The following is a 17,984-nucleotide window of genomic DNA, read 5'->3' as shown; positions in this document are numbered from 1 at the left end:
TAGTAAAGATGGTTGGGTCGGTGGGAAAAAACCTAAGACGCCTCAGTCTGTATGAGGTCAGACATGGAAAATGGGATGTGTACCCAGACAATACCCTCAGTTCCTGCTACCTCCATAAGGGGTAGAATGGGTGCAGGAATAGAAGAGGCTGTTGAGGAGGGTGGTCTTTCGGTGGCCCGATAGCAATTGTTAGGTGGAACCCTCTGGATTTCGGCATCAAATGTTAGGGTCGCCAAAGGAGGAATTCATGAAGCAAAAGGGAGCAAAGAATTATGAATTTGGTCTTAGGTTCCAGGCCCGAGCCCGTGAGGACGGGCTCCGCCCCCGCCTGGCATCTCTCCCGGACCGTCCCGGCCCGGCCCGGCCCGCACCCTCTATGGAGGCCCTCGTCCGGCTGTAGGGCCCCTCGCCTCACGGGGACCCATCCATTTCTAAGGTCCGTTTTGGCCTGCAGCGGTCTGCGTCGGTAATTGCTGGACATCGTGTATGGGGTCAGCCAGCCTATGGGGGCCTTTGTCTATAAGGGACTCCCACAGTCCCTAGGGGTCGGCCCTGTCCATAGCAACCCCATTTACAGGGCCTGTCATGGGTCTATAGGGTCCACCTTTCGACTCCCAGAGCCCGTCCACAGAGGCAGTTCCCTTCACTGGCCTGCGACTCCTGGGCCTCCCCGGTCTGCCAGGCCACGTCCCGTCCATAGAGGTCGCATTTTCAGGGCCTCACATCGTGGAGGGTCCGTGTCATCTGTAAGGGTCAGTGCTGGAGGCGGCGATGGCCCTGGGCCGGGCTCTGGCCGCCGTGCTGGCTCTGTGTTTGGCCATGCTGGGGCCGATGTCCCCTGGGGCCCGGGTGGGGGACTGCAAGGGGGACGGCAAGTGCTGCGGGAGGCCCCAGGCTTTGTGACGGATGGTGCGGGCAACTACAGCGTCAATGGCAATTGCGAATGGCTCATCGAGGCAGGGGACTTACTTTTCCTTGAAACGGAGTGCATGTATGCTTACCTGTTCGTGTATGGTGGCGACTCCCCCTGAGGGCCCCTGCTTGCCAGTCTGAGGGGAGCACCCTACCCCCACCCATCGAGGCTTCCTCTGGCAAGATGCTGCTGCACCTCTCCAGCGATGCCAACCACAACCTGCTGGGCTTCAATGCCTCCTTCCGCTTCTCCCTCTGCCCTGGGGGCTGCCGCAGCCATGGGCAGTGCCAGGCCCCGGGGGGGTGTGCCTGCGAACCAGGTTGGGGGGGCCCTGGCTGTGGCCTGCAGGAGTGTTCAGCCTACTGTGGCAGCCATGGCACCTGTGCCTCGCCCCTGGGACTGTGCCGCTGTGAGCCTGGCTTCCTGGGACGTGCCTGTGACCTGCACCTGTGGGAGAACCAGGGGGCTGGCTGGTGGCACAATGTGAGTGCCGGGGACCCTGCCTTCCCTGCCCGTGTCGGGGCAGCTGGTGCCTTCCTGTCCCCACTAGGGCTGTTGGCCGTTTTTGGAGGCCAGGACCTCAACAGCGCCCTGGGTGACCTCGTGCTGTACAACTTCTCTGCCAGCACCTGGGAGCGCTGGGACCTGAGCCCTGCCCCGCTGCCCGTCGCTCCCATGTGGCTGTGGCCTGGGCCGGCTCCCTGGTGTTGATGGGCCGTGAGCTGGCTGAGGCTCCCTCACTAGCGACGTGTGGGCCTTTAGCCCACTGGGCAGGGGCCACTGGGAGCAACTGGCACCACCTGCTTCTAGTTCCGCGGGGCCGCCAGGCCTGGCAGGTCACGCAGCTGCCTTAGTGGACAACATCTGGCTCTATGTGTCTGGTGGCCGCACCCAGCACAACCTCTTCTCCTCCGGCCTCTTCCGTTTCCGCCTTGACAGCACCAGGGGGGCTATTGGGAGCAGGTGATTTCAGCAGGTGGGCAACCCCCTGCCGCCACCGGCCACTCCATGGTGTTTCACGCCCCATCTCGAGCCCTGCTGGTTCATGGTGGACACCGGCCCTCCACTGCCCGATTCTCTGTGCGGGTGAACGCCACTGAGCTCTTCCATGTGGATCGGCGTGTGTGGACAACCCTGAAGGGCCGGATGGGCTGCAGGGCCCACGGGAGCGAGCCTCCCACATGGCCAGTGTCCTGGGCAACTACATGGTGTCTATGGAGGCAACGTGCACACCCATCACCAGGAGGAAAAGTGCTATGAAGATGGCATCTTCTACCACCTGGGCTGCCATCAGTGGGTGTCAGGGGCTGAGCTTGCCCCACCAGGAACGCCCGAGGGCCAAGCAGCGCCTCCCTGTGGTCGGTATTCACATGTGGCAGCTGTGCTTGGTGGCAGTGTCCTGTTGGTGGCTGGTGGGTACAGTGGCCGGCCCCGTGGGGATTTGATGGCTTACAAGGTGCCCCCACTTGGTGTTCCAGACGCCTGCCCCAGACTACCGTTTGGACTATTGTTCCATGTACACGGACCACAGTGTCTGCTCTCGAGACCCCGAATGCAATTGGTGTCAGGGGTCTGCCAAGCTGCACTGCCTGCTGGGACCCCCTCCGGGGCTCTTCTGGCTGCCAGCTGCCTGGGCCTGGAGAGCCTCCTGGGTGACTGCCAGGCCTGCCTGGCCTTCAGCAGCCCTGCAGCTCCTCCCCGGGAACCTGGTGCCCAGGGCCGGTGCGTGCACAATGAGAGCTGCCTCCCTCGGCCTGAGCAGGCCCACTGCCGAGGAGAGCAGATCTCAGGCCCCGTGGGCTGGTGGGGCCTGCACCTGTCTCCGTCACATCCCTGGAGGCCTGCGTCACCCAGAGCTTCCTGCCTGCCTGCACCTCCTCACCTTCCAACAGCCACCCAGCGCCTCCCAACCTGACAAGGTCTTGATTGTCCGCAGCACAACCATCACCCTGACACCCAGCCCGGAGACCGACGTATCACTAGTCTCTCGTGGCTTCATCCACCCACTGCTTCCGGGCGGGCCCGCTGGGCCAGGGGCTGAGGACGTGGCTGTGTGGGCCCGGGCCCAGCGCCTGCACGTCCCGGCCCGGATGCCCCTGGCCCTGACCCAGAGAACATGGAGGAAGTGGGGCGCTGGGTGGCTCAGCAGGAGAAAGAGACGAGGCGGCCACAGCGCCCAGGATCTGCTCGTCTCTTCCCACTGCCTGGCCGGGGCCACAGGTACGCAGTGGAGATCCGGGGCCAGCTCAATGGCTCGGCGGGCCCTGGGCACAGCGAGCTCACGCTGCTGTGGGACCGGACTGGTGTGCCCGGAGGCAGCGAGATCTTCTTCCTGGAACCCTACCGCTCCACAGCCTGTGCCTCCTGCTCCTCCTGCCGGGCTGCCTGGCAGACCAGGGCCGCGGCTGGTGCCTGACCAGCTCCACCGGCACCTGCGCCAGAGGGGGGCTCACTGCACGGACAGTGGGGCCCGCGGGTCCTCGCTGGTGCTGGTGCCTGCCCCCTGCCCGCTCTGTGAGGAGCATGGCGACTGCCACGCCTGCACCCAGGACCCCTTCTGTGAGTGGCATCAGAGCACCAACCGCAAAGGGGACGCAGCATGCAGCCGGTGAGGCCGGCGTCAGGGTGCCCTGAAGAGCCCGTGGGAGTGTCCCCCGCTCTGCAGCCAGCGCCTGCCTTGTGACGACTGCCTGGCCAACTCAGGCCAGTGCGCCCGGTGCCAGTCCACCGCGCCTGCTGTCTGTTTGCTGCCTACCTGGCCCGGGACCCTCGTGGGGGCTGCCGAGGCTGGGTGACAGGTGCACTCAGCCCCGTGCCGGAGCTGTGACCGCCTCCAGACCTGCCACGAGTGTCTGCAGAGCCAGGAGTGCGGCTGGTGCGGCAATGAGGACAACCCCACACGGGGCGGTGCCTCCATGGGACTTCTCAGGGCCCCTGGGTGGGGTAACTGCTCCCTGTGGGTCGGGGAGGGCCTGGGGCTGTCCGTGGCCCTCCCTGCCCGCTGGGCGTATGTCCGCCGTCCTGATGTGGATGAGTGTTGCCGGGGCCTGGCACGGTGCCACCTGCGGGCGACCTGCCTGAACACGCCCCTCAGCTACGAGTGTCACTGCCAGCGAGGTTACCACGGTGATGGCATCACATACTGCAATCGCACGTGCCTGGAGGACTGCGGCCATGGTGTGTGCAGTGGCCCCCTGACGTCCCCTGCCTGTGTCACCTGGGCTGGACATCTGACCTGCCCCCGCCCACGCCTGCCCGGGACCCCCGGCCCCGCTGCTCCAGAGACTGTGGCTGCAACTTTCACAGCCATTGCCGAAAGCGGGGGCCTGGCTTCTGCGGTGAGTGCCGGGACTGGACCTGGGGGGAGCACTGCGAACGGTGCCGGCCCCGCAGCTTTGGCAGCGCCACGGGCTCAGGCGGCTGCCGGCACTGCCGGTGCAGTGGGCATGGGGACCCACTGCTTCCGGGCGTGTGGGGCAGCGAGAGCCGGGCCAGGCCTTTCCTGTTGTGTGTGGGCTGTCTCAGCCACTGAGGTACTATAGCCCTGTGCTCCTGGGACCCTCTGTCCCCCACTCACCCTCACCTTCTCCCCTGACGGCAGCACCCCCGGCACGCTGAGCCACATGCCGGCCTTTGATGGCTTCCCATTCTTCCTGGACATGGTGTGCAGTCGGACTGTAGCCTCATCGCTGCCTTCTGCGGCCAGCGGCGGGCAGGCCCCTCACTGCACAGGCCCTACCTGACTGCTCGTGTTGCACTGGGAGGCCAACGGCTCCTCGTCCTGGGGCTTCAAAGCTCCAGTGGGCTCTGCCCGCTGTGGGTCAGGGGGCCCTGGGAGCTGCCCGTCCCCCAGGAGTGTGTGCCCCAGGATGGGGCCGCAGGTGCTGGCCTCTGCTGCTGCCCCAGGGCCGGGCTGGCCCACACTGTCGCATGGCTCTGTGCCCTGAAAACTGTAATGCCCACAGCGGGGCAGGGACCTGTAACCAGAGTCTGGGCGTGTGCATCTGTGCTGAGGGCTTCGGGGCCCTGACTGTGCCACGAAGCTGGACGGCGGACAGCTGGTCTGGGAGACCCTCACGGACAGCCGCCTCTCGGCTGACACTGCCAGCCGTTTCCTGCACCGCCTGGGGCACGCCATGGTGGAGGGACCTGATGCCACCTTGTGGATGTTTGGGGGCCTGGGCCTCCCCCAGGGGCTGCTGGGAAACCTGTAGAGGTACTCAGTGAGTGAGGGAGGTGGACACAGATGCTGGCAGGAGCTGAGGACGGGGCTCCAGGCCCCTCACCCTGTTCCTCCCATGCAGCTGTCTATGTGCCTGCTGGCCGTGGTGCCATGTACCTGAGGGGGGGTGCTCACGGCTGGGGGCATCGCCCGAGACTTCTGGGTCCTCAACCTCACCACCCTACAGTGGCGGCAGGAGAAGGCCCCTCAGACTGGAACTTCAGCCGTCGCTGGTCACACCCTCACTGGTCTCCGCTCCTGGTGGGCGGTTACTCTCCTGAAAATGCCTTCAAGCAGCAGCTGCTCGAGTACCAGCTGGCGACTGGCACCTGGGTGTCCGGAGCTCAGAGTGGGACGCCCCCCACAGGTCTCTGTGGTCATTCTGCCCTGTGCCACCAGGCCACCGACTCTCTCTGCGTGTTTGGGGATTTCTGCTTCCACGTGGAGCTGGTGGCCCCGTCCCCTGAGCTCTACTCCCTGCACTGTCCTGACCGAACCTGGAGCCTGCTGCCCCTTCTCAGGGGGCAAAGCCCCGGCCCCGACTTTTCCACGCCTCCGCGCCGCGCTGCGAGGGGACAGAGGGGGCACCGTGGTGGTCCTGGGGGAACGCTCGGACCCTGATGAGTTCAGCAGCCATGTGCTGCTCTACCAAGTCAACTGCAACTCTGGGTTGCTGCCTGACCGCACCCGCCAGGCTTCTGTGGGGCCCCGATGAGGAGTCTGTGGCCCAGGCTGTAGCAGCAGTGGGGGGGCCGCCTGTACATCTCAGGGGGCTTTGGGGGAGTGGCCCTGGGCCGCCTGCTGGTCTTGACCATGCCCCCTGACCCCGGTCGCCTGCTGCCCTCACCTGAAGCTTGTAACCAGTCTGGGGTCTGCACCTGGTGCCATGGGGTCTGTTTGTCTGGGGACCAGGCCCACAGACTGGGCTGTGGGGCCCCCGCTTGCTCCCCAATGCCTCATTCCCTTGAGGAATGCCGACTTCTCCGGACCTGCAGTGAGTGCCTTGCCCGCCATCCCGGACCCTGCAGCCTGGAGATGGAGAGGCATCTGTCCCCCGCTGTAAGTGGTGCACCAGTTGTCCCCAGGGTCCTGCACCTCCGGAATGACTGTCGGATCAATCAGCGAGAGGCCTCTGGGCAGGGAGCTGCTCGGAGGCTGCGTGTGGGCTGCCGACTGCGGGCAGTGTGCCGGGGAGGGCGAGTGCACGTGGACACGGCAGCTGAAGAGGACGGCGAGACCCGCCGCACCCTCTCCTGCAGCCCACCCACGGCTGGACAGCTTCAGCCCCTCTGCTGACGTGTCCCCAGTGCCCTGCCCCACGCCCTGTCACCTCCTGCCCAGCTGCACCTCCTGTCTGGACTCCAGGGGTGCGGACGGGCCGCAGCACTGCCCGGAGCAGCAGTCTCCAGCTCGGTCTGAGCCCTCATACCGGCCCCTGCCATGTATGGCCGCTCCGAGGGCCCCAGAGCTGCTCCCTGGGCTGTGCCCAGGCAACCCAGCGCGCCCTGTGCCGACGGCGCCCCCACTGTGGCTGGTGTGCCTGGGGGGGGGGGGAGGCAGGATGGGGGTGGCCGCTGCCTGGAGGGTGGACTCAGCGCCGCCGTGATGGGCTGACGTGTGGACGTCCTGGGGCCTCCTGGGCCTTCCTGTCCTGCCCCCTGAGGACGAGTGTGCAAACGGGCACCCTGACTGCAATGAGACACAGAACTGCCGTGACCCGCCCCACGGTCGTGAGTGCAGCTGCAAGACTGGCTACCTCTTGGGCAGGTTCTGGGGCCGTGCCGCCCTGTGTGCGCCCGGGGCTGCGGGAATGGCTCCTGCCGCTGCCACCTTGGCTTTGTCGGATGCAGCTGCCCCACGGAGGGAGGGTCGCTGGGACCGCCACAGCGAGTGCGCGGGGCCCCGACCACTGCCCGCGCTGCCGCAGCCACACCGAGGGCAGCCTCTGAGCTGCCTCCCGCTGTTCGCGGCTTCTGCCTGGGGGCCCCGCCACACCTTCTCTCCAGGAAGGAGCTTGAAATGGCCAGGAGGGAGCAGAGAGGGACTCCCTGGATGCAGCGGAGAGTGAAGACGGTGACAGGGTCCCAGCGGACGGCTGTGTGTCAACGGCCAGAATAGCCGCTGTGGGTTCAAAGGTGCGAGCTGCCTCCACGGCTCTTCCTCCTGGACGGGAGTGCTCCATGGCCGTGCGGAGACCTGTGAGGAGCAGGACGGGACAGGCCGCCCGCCCGGGGCAGGACAACACGGAAACGGCACCCGCCAGGGGCGCCGCTCCCAGCACCTGCGCGCCAAGGGCGGGCGCCGTTCCGCGGGAGCCCGCTGGGCGGCGCAGTGCGACCGCCTCTCTGTGCAGCAGGCGAGCTGCGGGGACCCCACGGCCCAGACCAGCGGCTTCAGGAGCCCAAGCGCCGGGGCCTGGGCCCGGCCGCACGGTCCTCTTCCGTGTGCAGCCCAAGGTCACCAACGTGGACATCACCTGACGCTGGATGTGACCTTTGGGCCCTGGACCTCCACGTCTCCACCTCCCACGACACCTTTGTGGTCCGCGTGGCCCCCGACACGGGAGTCCACACAGTGCATATCCAGCCGCCCCACCCCCACCCCTGCGGAAGGCGGGTCCCGTGGGCTGGGGATCTGGGGGACCAGTGCCCGGGAGTGGGTCGGCACCCCAATGGAGCCTCGGGTGCGGGAGGTGTGGCCAGGGGCCTGATCGCCTATGTGACCATGACGGAGCCGTCAGCCGTGCTGGTGGTTCATAGCGTGCGGGACAGACTGCCATCACCTACCCCCACGAGCACCACGCCCTCCCGTCAGCCGCTTCCACCGGCTCCTGCTGGGCCTGGGAGACCCAGCGGGCCTGGCGCCGGCGGTTCGGGGGACTCGCAGGGCCTGCTCTTCTTCCGGCGGCCCAGGCCCACATTGACCTGTTTGTCTTCTCCGTCTTCTTCTCCTGCTTCCTCCTCTTCCTCTCCCTCTGTCTGCTCCTCTGAAGGCCAAGCAGGCCCTGGACCAGCGGCAGGAGCAGCGCGGCACCTGCAAGAGATGACCAAGATGGCCAGCCGCCCCTTTGCCAAGGTCACCGTCTGCTTCCCGCCCGACCCAGCTGCCCCAATTCCTGCCTGAAAACCGGCCGGACTCCCACCCCCCGCCCCCCACCCCCCTTCCGCTGCTCTGAGCCTTTCTTGGCACCCCTGCTGCTGACGGGGGCTGGCGGGCCCTGGGGACCCGTGGGAGGGGGATGCTGCCCCCCAGCCATCCCACCACCACTGCCGGCCTGCGAGCCGGGCCCCTCGCCCTGGAGCCCACGGAAGATGGCATGGCAGGTGTGGCCACCCTGCTGCTCCAGCTGCCGGGCGGGCCCCACCCGCCCAGCGGTGCCTGCCTGCGGCACAGGCTGCATGCACACTCTGGGGGCGGTGGGGGTGCTGGGGGCAGTGGCCACGGGGCTGGTGTAGGTCAGAAGGGACTGTTGAGCCAGGACAATCTCACCAGCATGTCCCTCTGACTAAGGCCAGGGCCCTCAGCCACAGCAGCCAAGTGCCCTGATGGGGCCCTGGGCTTGGGGCCCCTCCACACGGGGGCCCCTGGACACTGTCCTCAGAGCACTCTGGCTTCCTTCCCCTGGGGGTCCCCACGCCAGGCCTCCTTTGTTGTGCATTCAGTAATTATTTATTGAGTTCCTACTGTGTGCCAGGCACTGTTGAAGGCACTGGACCGGGCAAAGAGGAACCGAGACAGAGAAGTGTCCCCAGTCTCCTGGGACTGATGTGGAAAGTGAACTGGGCATCCGAGAAGCTAGATAGAAACTGAGAAGGAAAGGCTGGGGGAAGTGTGTTCCAGGCAGAGGGAGCAGGTTCCTGATGTGCAAACCAGCTGTTTTAATGGAAAGAGCATAAAGCTGGCCAGTGTGACCCCAACGGAGTGTGAAGAGGGGATAGGGCTGGGGTTAGGCCCCTGGGGCTGGATCACCCAGGGCCTGTGGGCCCCAGATAGGGTTTGGGGTTTTGTTCTCAGGGCAATGGAAAGCTGTTGGACAGTTTTATGAGGGGAGGACAGGATCCGATGTACCTATTTAAGAGGTCGCTCATCTGTGGCAGGGAGAATGGATTGGAAGGGCTGAGAGAGACAGCAGGGGGACAAGAGAGGATGATGGGCCAAATCAGGGTGGTGGCCGTGGGAGGGGGAGTCAGGGACAGAGCAGGATGTGGGTAGAAAGGTGTATGGGAAGTGTGAGTGTCAGCGTGAGGGAGGGAGGAAGCCAGAAGGACCCTAACTTTGTGGCCCATGGGTGATGGGGTCATTTATTATTATTATTATTATTATTATTATTATTATTATTATTGTTAATCCTCACCCGAGGATATTTTTTCCATTGCTTTTCAGAGAGAGTGGAAGAGATGGGGAGAGAGAGAAACACATTGACTGGTTGCCTCCTGCACCCCGCAACCAGGGGTGGGGAGGGAACCTGCAACCCAGGTGTGTGCTCTTGACCGGGAATTGAACCCAAGACTTTTTGGTGCACAGGCCAATACTCTAACCACTGAGCCACACCAGGCAGGGCTGGGCCTAAGATGCCCTTTAGACATCTCAAGTCAGGTCCAAACGGGAACAGAAGCCACTCAGTGTCTCAGCAGAAGGAATTGAATGCAGGGATGGCTGGGCTGGTGGAGGACAAGGCTGAGAAGAGTCAGAGGCGGGACAGTGAGGCAGCCCAGGGGCAGGAAGCTGCTGCTGCCACCCCTTGGTGGAGGGACAGAGCTCTGGCGGTGTTGCCTGACCCCAGGACTAGGGTCACAGGCTCAGAGAGAGTGCTAGGAGACCAAGCCACTGCCTGAGATGCCCCAGGAAGCCACTGCCTGAGGGGGTTGGGGTGGACACCAAGGCTGGAGGTAAGACTGGTGGAGACCTCAACACACCAGACAGTGCTGCCTTGAAGACTTATGGGTTCTCCCAGGGGCTGTTCCCCCCTCAGCCATCACCTTGGACTTCTGAGCTCCTCTACCCCTTGAAGACACCCACCTCCAATCCTAGCCATCTTGAAGTTGAGACTCTCCTTTCCCAAGACTTTGTTGTGGGGTCGAATCCCGGAGTCAGAATAAGACCCCCGGAGGCTGCTGATTGATTAAACGAAGCAGGCAGGATTTATTGAACTGGCCAGGACGGGTGCGAGGGCACCACACACAGGTGGACACACTCACGACTGCGCCGTTCCAGGTGTAGGCAGTCCTTTTAAAGGTCCAAACCACAAAAATTTTCCTTTGTCCTGCTGGACATTATTGGAATGTGGCCCTATCTTGCGAAAGCAGGTTTTTACAGAAGCAGACCCAAGCGCAGTCAGTAAGCTCTAAAGGTTATCTACAGTTCCTACTCCTGGAGCCACTGAGTCAGTGGGAATCGATCTCCTCTGGTTCTGGTCCACAGGCACAGGAAAATCACCTCTGTGAGTCTCCAGGCCTCAGTCTGGAAGCTGAGGTAACCACCCTATTGTCCAAGCAAGCAAGTGCGTGCAGAAGCCAGAATAGCAGGGTTAAAATTCAAACAGCAGTTTTTACCTAAGTATGGTTGCTACCATACTTCATTCTCCACTGGTTTTATGTGCATGAGTCAAATCATGGACTCATCTTACTTCCTTTAAGGGCATTCTCTGTTCTGTTCCTGCTCTCCCGTCCCAGTCCTAGCCATTTTGAAGTTGAGACTTTCCTTACCCAAGACTTCATCCATCAGCTGCTTTTTTGGACCTTGGAGAGCTGGGCCCTGCATATTCCCCTCTGCCAGGGGCCGGCTGAGAGTATGGGGAATGATCGGATCAACAAATAAAGAGTCTGGGAAGAAAAAAAAAAGAATTATGAATTTATTAGGTCATCTGGATACCAAATGGCCTGAGCCCCAAAATGGTGCCAGCCCCCAAAGACGGGGAGTCAGAGTTGTTTAAAGGACTGTAGGTGGGCTTTTTCTGGGCAGAGAATTCTCTGTGCAGGTCCGGATTCTGAGAAACTCCAGAGGGGAGAGATGCTGGTCTTAGCAAGTGGAATGTGGTCTAAGCAAGAGGAATGTCCATTGTGAAGTGGCCTAAAGGTCAGTTCCCAGGGGAGGGGATATTAATTCAATTATTTAATCAAACCTAACAGTCCCATTTGCTTATTTTCTCCTTAGTTTCCTTTGCCCTGGGACAGTGGTCGGCAAACCACGGCTCACGAGCCACATGCGGCTCTTTGGCCCCTTGAGTGTTCTAACGCCACTTCTTCAAAATAGACTCGCCCAGGCCGAAAACCGACTTCTGCGCATGGGCCACGAAGTTTCAATCGCACTGTACATGCGCGCCCGCACGTGGTATTTTGTGGAAGAGCCACACTCAAGGGGCCAAAGAGCCGCATGTGGCTCGCGAGCCGCGGTTTGCCGACCACTGCCTTGGAGATATATCCATAAAGATATTGCTACAAGAGATGTCTGATATTTTGCTGCCTATGGCTTCTTCTCGGATTTTTATGGTTTCACTACTTATATTTAAGTCTTTTATCCATTTTGAGTTTATTCTTGTGTATGCTGTAAGTTGGTTGTCTAGTTTCATTTTTTTTGCATTATCTGTCCAATTTTCCCAACATCATTTATTGAAGAGACTGTCTTGACTACATTGTATGCTCTTGCCTCCTTTGTCAAATATTAATTGAGTATAATGGCTTGGGTTGATTTCTGGGCTCTCTGTTCTGTTCCATTGGTCTATATGCCTGTTCTTGTGCCAGTACCAGGCTGTTTTGATTAGGTAGCTTTGTAGTATAGCTTGATATCTGGTATTGTGATTCCTCCAACTTTGTTCTTCTTTCTCAGGATTGCTGCAGCTATCGGGGTCTTTTTTGGTTCCATAATAATTTTTAGAGAATTTGTCTAGGGCTGTGAAGTATGCTGTTGGTATTTTAATAGGGATTACATTGAATCTATAGATTCCCTTGGGTAGTATGGACATTTTAATGAGGTTATTCTACCAATTCATGAACATGGTATATTCTTCCACTTGTTTATATCTTCTTCTATCTCTATTTTCAATGTCCTGTAGTTTTCTGAGAACAGGTCTTTGGTCTCCTTGGTTAAGTTTATTCCTAAGTATCTTCATTTTTTTAAAAAATTTCTTTATTGATTAAGGTGTCACATATTTGTCCTTATCCCCCCAATCCCCTCCCACACCCCTCCCCATGGATGCCCCAACCCCCTGTTGAACTTAAAAGTTAGATAGGCTCATATGCATGCACACAAGTCCTTTGGTTGATCTCTCCCCCCTCCCCCCACCCTCCCCTATCCTCCCTCTGAGGCCCGATAGTCCCATCGATGCCTCCTTGTTTCTGGTTCTGTTCTTGTTCATCAGTCTATGTTGTTCATCATTTCCCCTAGATGAGCAAGATCATATGTCACTAGATATATACTTATAAGAACTGAATGTGAGACGAGCAATAATAGTTATGCTGACAGGCAAATGAATCAGTCTGTAGTGAGTTTCTTTCTGGACCAACAGTTCTTTTGAGACCCAATTTCAATGTCCACCAGTTCCTTATGTGAACATGTCAGCACTGACCCCTCAGCTCTGGATGGTGGACAAATGATGGTAACGGAGGTCCGACTCCCTCTGGTTTGGTCTCGGCCGGACCCAGGGGCACGGCTTCACCCGGACTAAGGGGCACGTGGCCTCACCCAGACCCAAGGGGCGCGTGGCCTCACCCGGGTCCGGGACCCAGCCTCACCCAGATGGATCCAGGGGCACACGGCCTCACCCGGACCCAGGATCCGGCTTCACCCGTACCCAGGGGCGCAAGGCCTCACCCGGACCCAGGGGCACATGGCCTCACCCGGGCCCAGGGACCCAGCCTCATCTGGGTCCAGTGGCGCGTGGCCTCACCCGGGCCCAGGGACCCAGCCTCACCCGGGTCCAGGGGCGCAAGGCCTCACCTGGACCCAGGGGCGCGTGGCCTTACCCGGGCCCAGGGGCGCGTGGCCTCTCCCAGAACTAGGGGCACAGGGTCTCACCCGGACCTGGGATCCAGCTTCACCCGGACCCAGGGACGCGTGGCCTCACCCGGATCCAGGGGCACACGGCCTCACCTGGACCCAGGGACGCGTGGCCTCACCCGGGCCTGGGACCCAGCCTCACCCGGATCCAGGGGCACACGGCCTCACCCGGACCCGGGATCCGGCTTCATCTGGACCCAGAGGCGCGTGGCCTCACCCGGACCCAGGGGCGTGTGGCCTCACCCGGGCACGGGACCCAGCGTCATCCGGGTCCAGGGGCACATGGCCTCACCCGGACCTGGCATCCAGCTTCACCCGGACCCAGGGGCACATGGCTTCACCCGGACCCGGAATCCGGCTTCACTTGGACCCAGGGGCACGTGGCCTCACCCAGACCCAGGGACGTGAGGCCTCACCTAGACCCAGAGGCGTGTGACCACACCCGAGCCCAGAGGCGCGCAACCTCGCCCGCACCCGGGTCCCAGCGGGGTTTCGTCTTCTTGATCCCAATTCCTGTTGGTCAATTCCCTCTCAGCAATTCCTTCGGCCATTTTCCTAGAGCTCCAGGACGGCTGCCGCAGAACTCGTTGGGCGGCGGGCTCGGCGAAGCTCCGGTGTGCCCAGTGCACGGCGGCGGGCTGGTCTGGTGTCGCTGCGTCGGCCCTTGGGTCTGCAGTGGTGGCCGGTCGCCGAGCGTGCGCACCTGGCCGCTTCCGGGGCATTGAGATTCTTGAAGGACTCGGAGGTCAGCAAGCGCGGAGTCTCCCACCCCATGTCTCCCAGGGGCTCGTCTGTCCGTGCTTGGCAGCCAGTGGAGCCGTCCCCTCAGCCGGAGACCGCCGGGGGAACTGCGCCGAGCACGTTCCAGGCCGCCATTGTGTCGCCTGAGCCGTAGTTCTTAAAGTGTGGTCTTTGGGTCACCGGCATCAGCATCATCCCGCATACCCCTCTTTTATTCTAGTTGTAGAGCATCTGCTCAGCCAGCCCTCTGGTGGTTCTGGATGGTGTCTGCTCTGCTCTCCCGTCGTAGTCTCAAAGTTGTTGTGGTAGGCAACAATCAGGCTTCCGCCCTATGCCTCCATCTTGGTCCTCCTTTGTATAGTTAAGTCTTGATTGTTGTTGGTGTCACTGGGAGGAATTGTCCTCCAGGCCAATTGGCCGTGAGGGCCCTCTTTGTCTATAAAGGAAGAGTTGCTGTGCAGGAGACACGTTTATGGGCCGGGTCTTGGTGCAGCAACGCTTTGGTGCTCACTGAATCTGCCTGTTGAATGTGTCCCTTATGCGCGTGGTTGAAATCTGGTGTCATCTCACACAGACCACTAGATGCCCTCGTTTCTGGGTCTCCAATGGAGTGTAGGTCAGCTACTGCCTGAGGCACTCAGCAGGGATTACAGCAAAAACTGTAGTTTCCTCCTCCTGTCTGAGTGGCCCTGGAGCAGTCCGACTAGAACCGCAGTTCATCTGGTCAAGCTGCCACAGGGCAGGCCACCCACATGCACAAGCCGTTGCTTGGAGCGCAGGTGCGCCTGCAAGACTTGCGGGGCGGGTTTTCAAAACGTGCGGGGCGGGTCCCAGGGCGGGGCGGGTCTCAGGGCGGGGCGGGGTCTCAGGGCACCAACAGGCCATGGCGTGGCGAACCGCAATGGCTGCAAGTCTGCTTTTTCTGCTTTCCACGTTTCTAAGCCCCCTCGTTCCGCACTCCAGCGCAGCAAACACTGATTACTGGGCGCACCTCCGCAAGAGTCCCGCCTCTCCCCGCAGGCATCTGGGTCTCCCGCGGGTCCCCAGAAGCTGGATTTCAGGGTGATGGGGAGCTAATCTCCCCTAGGGTTGGAACAAAAGCCGCGCGTCCCTTCCCCCGCCACCAGCCCGACCCACGCGCCTCCGCACCTCATCTCCTCCGATTTCGCTGGTTTCCTCTTCCCTCTTAGCTGTAAATCTACCATTCAGCCATCTCTCCTGTGGATCTGGGTGGCAGACGTTCTGTCCTCCAGTTGTGTTTTTGAAATTGCTGTGCGCGGCGCAGTTCGCAGTTCATTTGTTTAACTTTGCCGCCTTCTTGGTTCTCCTCTGTCAAAATGGCTAAAGGACTTGAATGTAAGATGGGAAATCCTAAGAATCCTCCAAATCAGTGTTGGCGGCCTCCGGGGCCCCGAGGATCTCTCTGGGCAGCTCGGCCAGGTCGGTGGTGCGGATGAGCCCCTCCTGCAGAAAGATGGTCTCTTCCTTCACCGAGAGCCACTGCGCCGAGTCTGCGGCCGCCGCCACAGCAGCTGCCGCGGCGCCCACGAGCCCATGGCCCCGGCTGCAGTGCTGACTGAGAGGAGCAGCCGCCTGGCCTGGGGAGACGCGAGTGTGGGAAACCGTGAGAGGCAATCGGGTAAACAATCCAGTAATCTTGTTTTCCCCGCTTTGCTGGGGCCCTTTGTTTCACATATTTAGGTTTGATACTAAGTAGGCTTGAAGAGAAAGTAGCACTTTTTCCTATCATCAGCAGATGAGTAGAATAAGAGAGACCTTTCATAGCTTATCAAAAGTCTGTAAATATTTACCGAGAACTTGGCCTCCTGACTTCTCTTAGAGATTAAGAAGAACAGAGAGTACATTCCTCTTTGTTTACCTCCTATTCAGTATTTGTGTATAAAAGGCATTGCGTAGTCAATAAAAGCGCGCAGTCTTGAACTGTTTGCCCTCCCGGGAACTAGTGTGTCTGTGTTTTTTAATCCTCACCCCCCTTTTCAGGTACCGTTCAACTGTAGTGCCGGCAGGCTCCGGCAGGTGGCAGTTGGACTCAAGGACTCTATGAGGGACTTTGGAGCGTGGCTGGCGGTCCAATCCAGCTACTACTCTGGAAATTGGCTACTGCTCTGAGCACGGTCACAGCCGTGGTGACCTATCCGTCTAGTGATAAGAATAAGAACTGGACTGCGAGCAGCTGGACAGTTAATGTGACTGCCTGTGTGCCAGAGCCTTATGCCTTGCTAGTGGGGAAGGTGAATATTTCCCATCAAAGTCAGACCTTTAATGTTACTTGTGTAAGTTGCCTGTTAACCAATTGTATTGCTAATGTACCTTGGGGAGAACAGGTGGTTGTTCTCCACCAGCCTGCCTTTGTAATGGTCCCGGTAAATCTCTCTGAGCCCTGGTATAATGATCATTCCCTCCAGGTGTGGAGGGAGGTGACCTCGGCCCTCAGCAGACCCCGGAGGTTCATTGGGTTGCTGATAGCCGGTGTCACGGCCTTGATAACCCTAATTGCCACGGCTGCAGCTGCTGCTGCGGCCCTTACCCAAGAGGTACAAACAGCTCATTTTGTCAATGATTTATCCAAAAATGTTAGCACAGCCTTAGGGACACAAGAGGCGATTGATAGAAAGATTGAGGAGAAGCTCAATGCTTTATATGACATGGTTATGTACCTGGGGGAAGAAATAGATGGGTTAAAGGTAAGGAACAAATTACAATGCCATGCTAACTATCAATGGATATGTGTTACGCCTCAGCCATACAACCAGTCCGTACATGGCTGGAATAAGGTAAAGGCTCATTTGTCAGGGATCTGGCACAATGCTAACGAATCCATAGACCTACTAAAATTACATGAGGAGATCCTAGGTCTGCAAAGTACAGACCCCCTTAAGGTAGATGCGGCAGAAACCGCCAAGGACTTTTTAAATCAGCTTATGCGCATGGTCCCCTCCACCTCTGACCTTCAACATGTGGCCCTTACCGTAGCCCTAGTAGGGGCCGTGGTGGTAGGGCTAGCGTGCCTTTTGCCTTTTCTGGTACGCAGAGGAATCAGCGCTTTGACGCTTCTCCAAGCAGGCCTACACGAGGTCAAGCTCAAGGCCGGCCCACAAGGGCCTCTACATGTTGTATAGAATCATATTTTTAAGCTTGATTGCCTCCATGGGAAGCAGACAGGTAGTCAGAGTGCTGCATCTCGCCGCAAGGCGAGACTGGGTACTGGCTAGGTGCAGAGCAAAGCATCTGCAAGGGAAGGCCCTATAGTAACTGGCCGTCTCTGACTTCCTCTGAAGGTATGTCTGATTTGCATAGAGGTTGGTATCATCTAAAGTAGATATAGTAAGAAAAAGGGCTCTGCCTCTCCTCCCCAAAAGATACCAAGAGCCTGAGAGTGGCTGATGAGCCACGGGAGGAATCAGACCTCTACTTCCCTAGCCAGTTAAAGCCCACCCCGGTTCTTTTATTATAAAGGAAAGGGGGAAATGTGGGAAACCGTGAGAGGCAATCGGGTAAACAATCCAGTAATCTTGTTTTCCCCGCTTTACTGGGGCCCTTTGTTTCACATATTTAGGTTTGATACTAAGTAGGCTTGAAGAGAAAGTAGCACTTTTTCCTATCATCAGCAGATGAGTAGAATAAGAGAGACCTTTCATAGCTTATCAAAAGTCTGTAAATATTTACCGAGAACTTGGCCTCCTGACTTCTCTTAGAGATTAAGAAGAACAGAGAGTACATTCCTCTTTGTTTACCTCCTATTCAGTATTTGTGTATAAAAGGCATTGCGTAGTCAATAAAAGCGCGCAGTCTTGAACTGTTTGCCCTCCCGGGAACTAGTGTGTCTGTGTTTTTTAATCCTCACCCCCCTTTTCAGGTACCGTTCAACTGTAGTGCCGGCAGGCTCCGGCACGCGAGCAGCAGTCGCCGCCCTCACCAGTCCATGTTTTAGTTGTATTTCCGAAACTGCCATGCGAGGCAACAGATCAGCCTTTCACCTCCACCGCCATCTTGCCCTCCGTCCAGTATCTTCATTTTTGTTGTTGCAATTGTAAATGGGATTTAGTTTCTCTTTCTAAGAATCCATTATCCTATACTAGTATAATAAAAGGC

The 17,984-nt window shown here is 59.4% G+C and overlaps 1 pseudogene; it reads left to right on the top strand.

Moving 5' to 3' along the window:
* Positions 1-771: 771 nt before the first annotated feature.
* Positions 772-8,640, top strand: LOC103300215 (multiple epidermal growth factor-like domains protein 8; annotated as a pseudogene).
* The last annotated feature ends 9,344 nt before the right edge of the window (positions 8,641-17,984 follow it).

The sequence above is a fragment of the Eptesicus fuscus genome, chromosome 5, assembly GCF_027574615.1.
Source record: "Eptesicus fuscus isolate TK198812 chromosome 5, DD_ASM_mEF_20220401, whole genome shotgun sequence".
Taxonomy (NCBI): Eukaryota; Metazoa; Chordata; class Mammalia; order Chiroptera; family Vespertilionidae; genus Eptesicus; species Eptesicus fuscus.
This window is presented reverse-complemented; position numbering and strand designations above follow the sequence as displayed.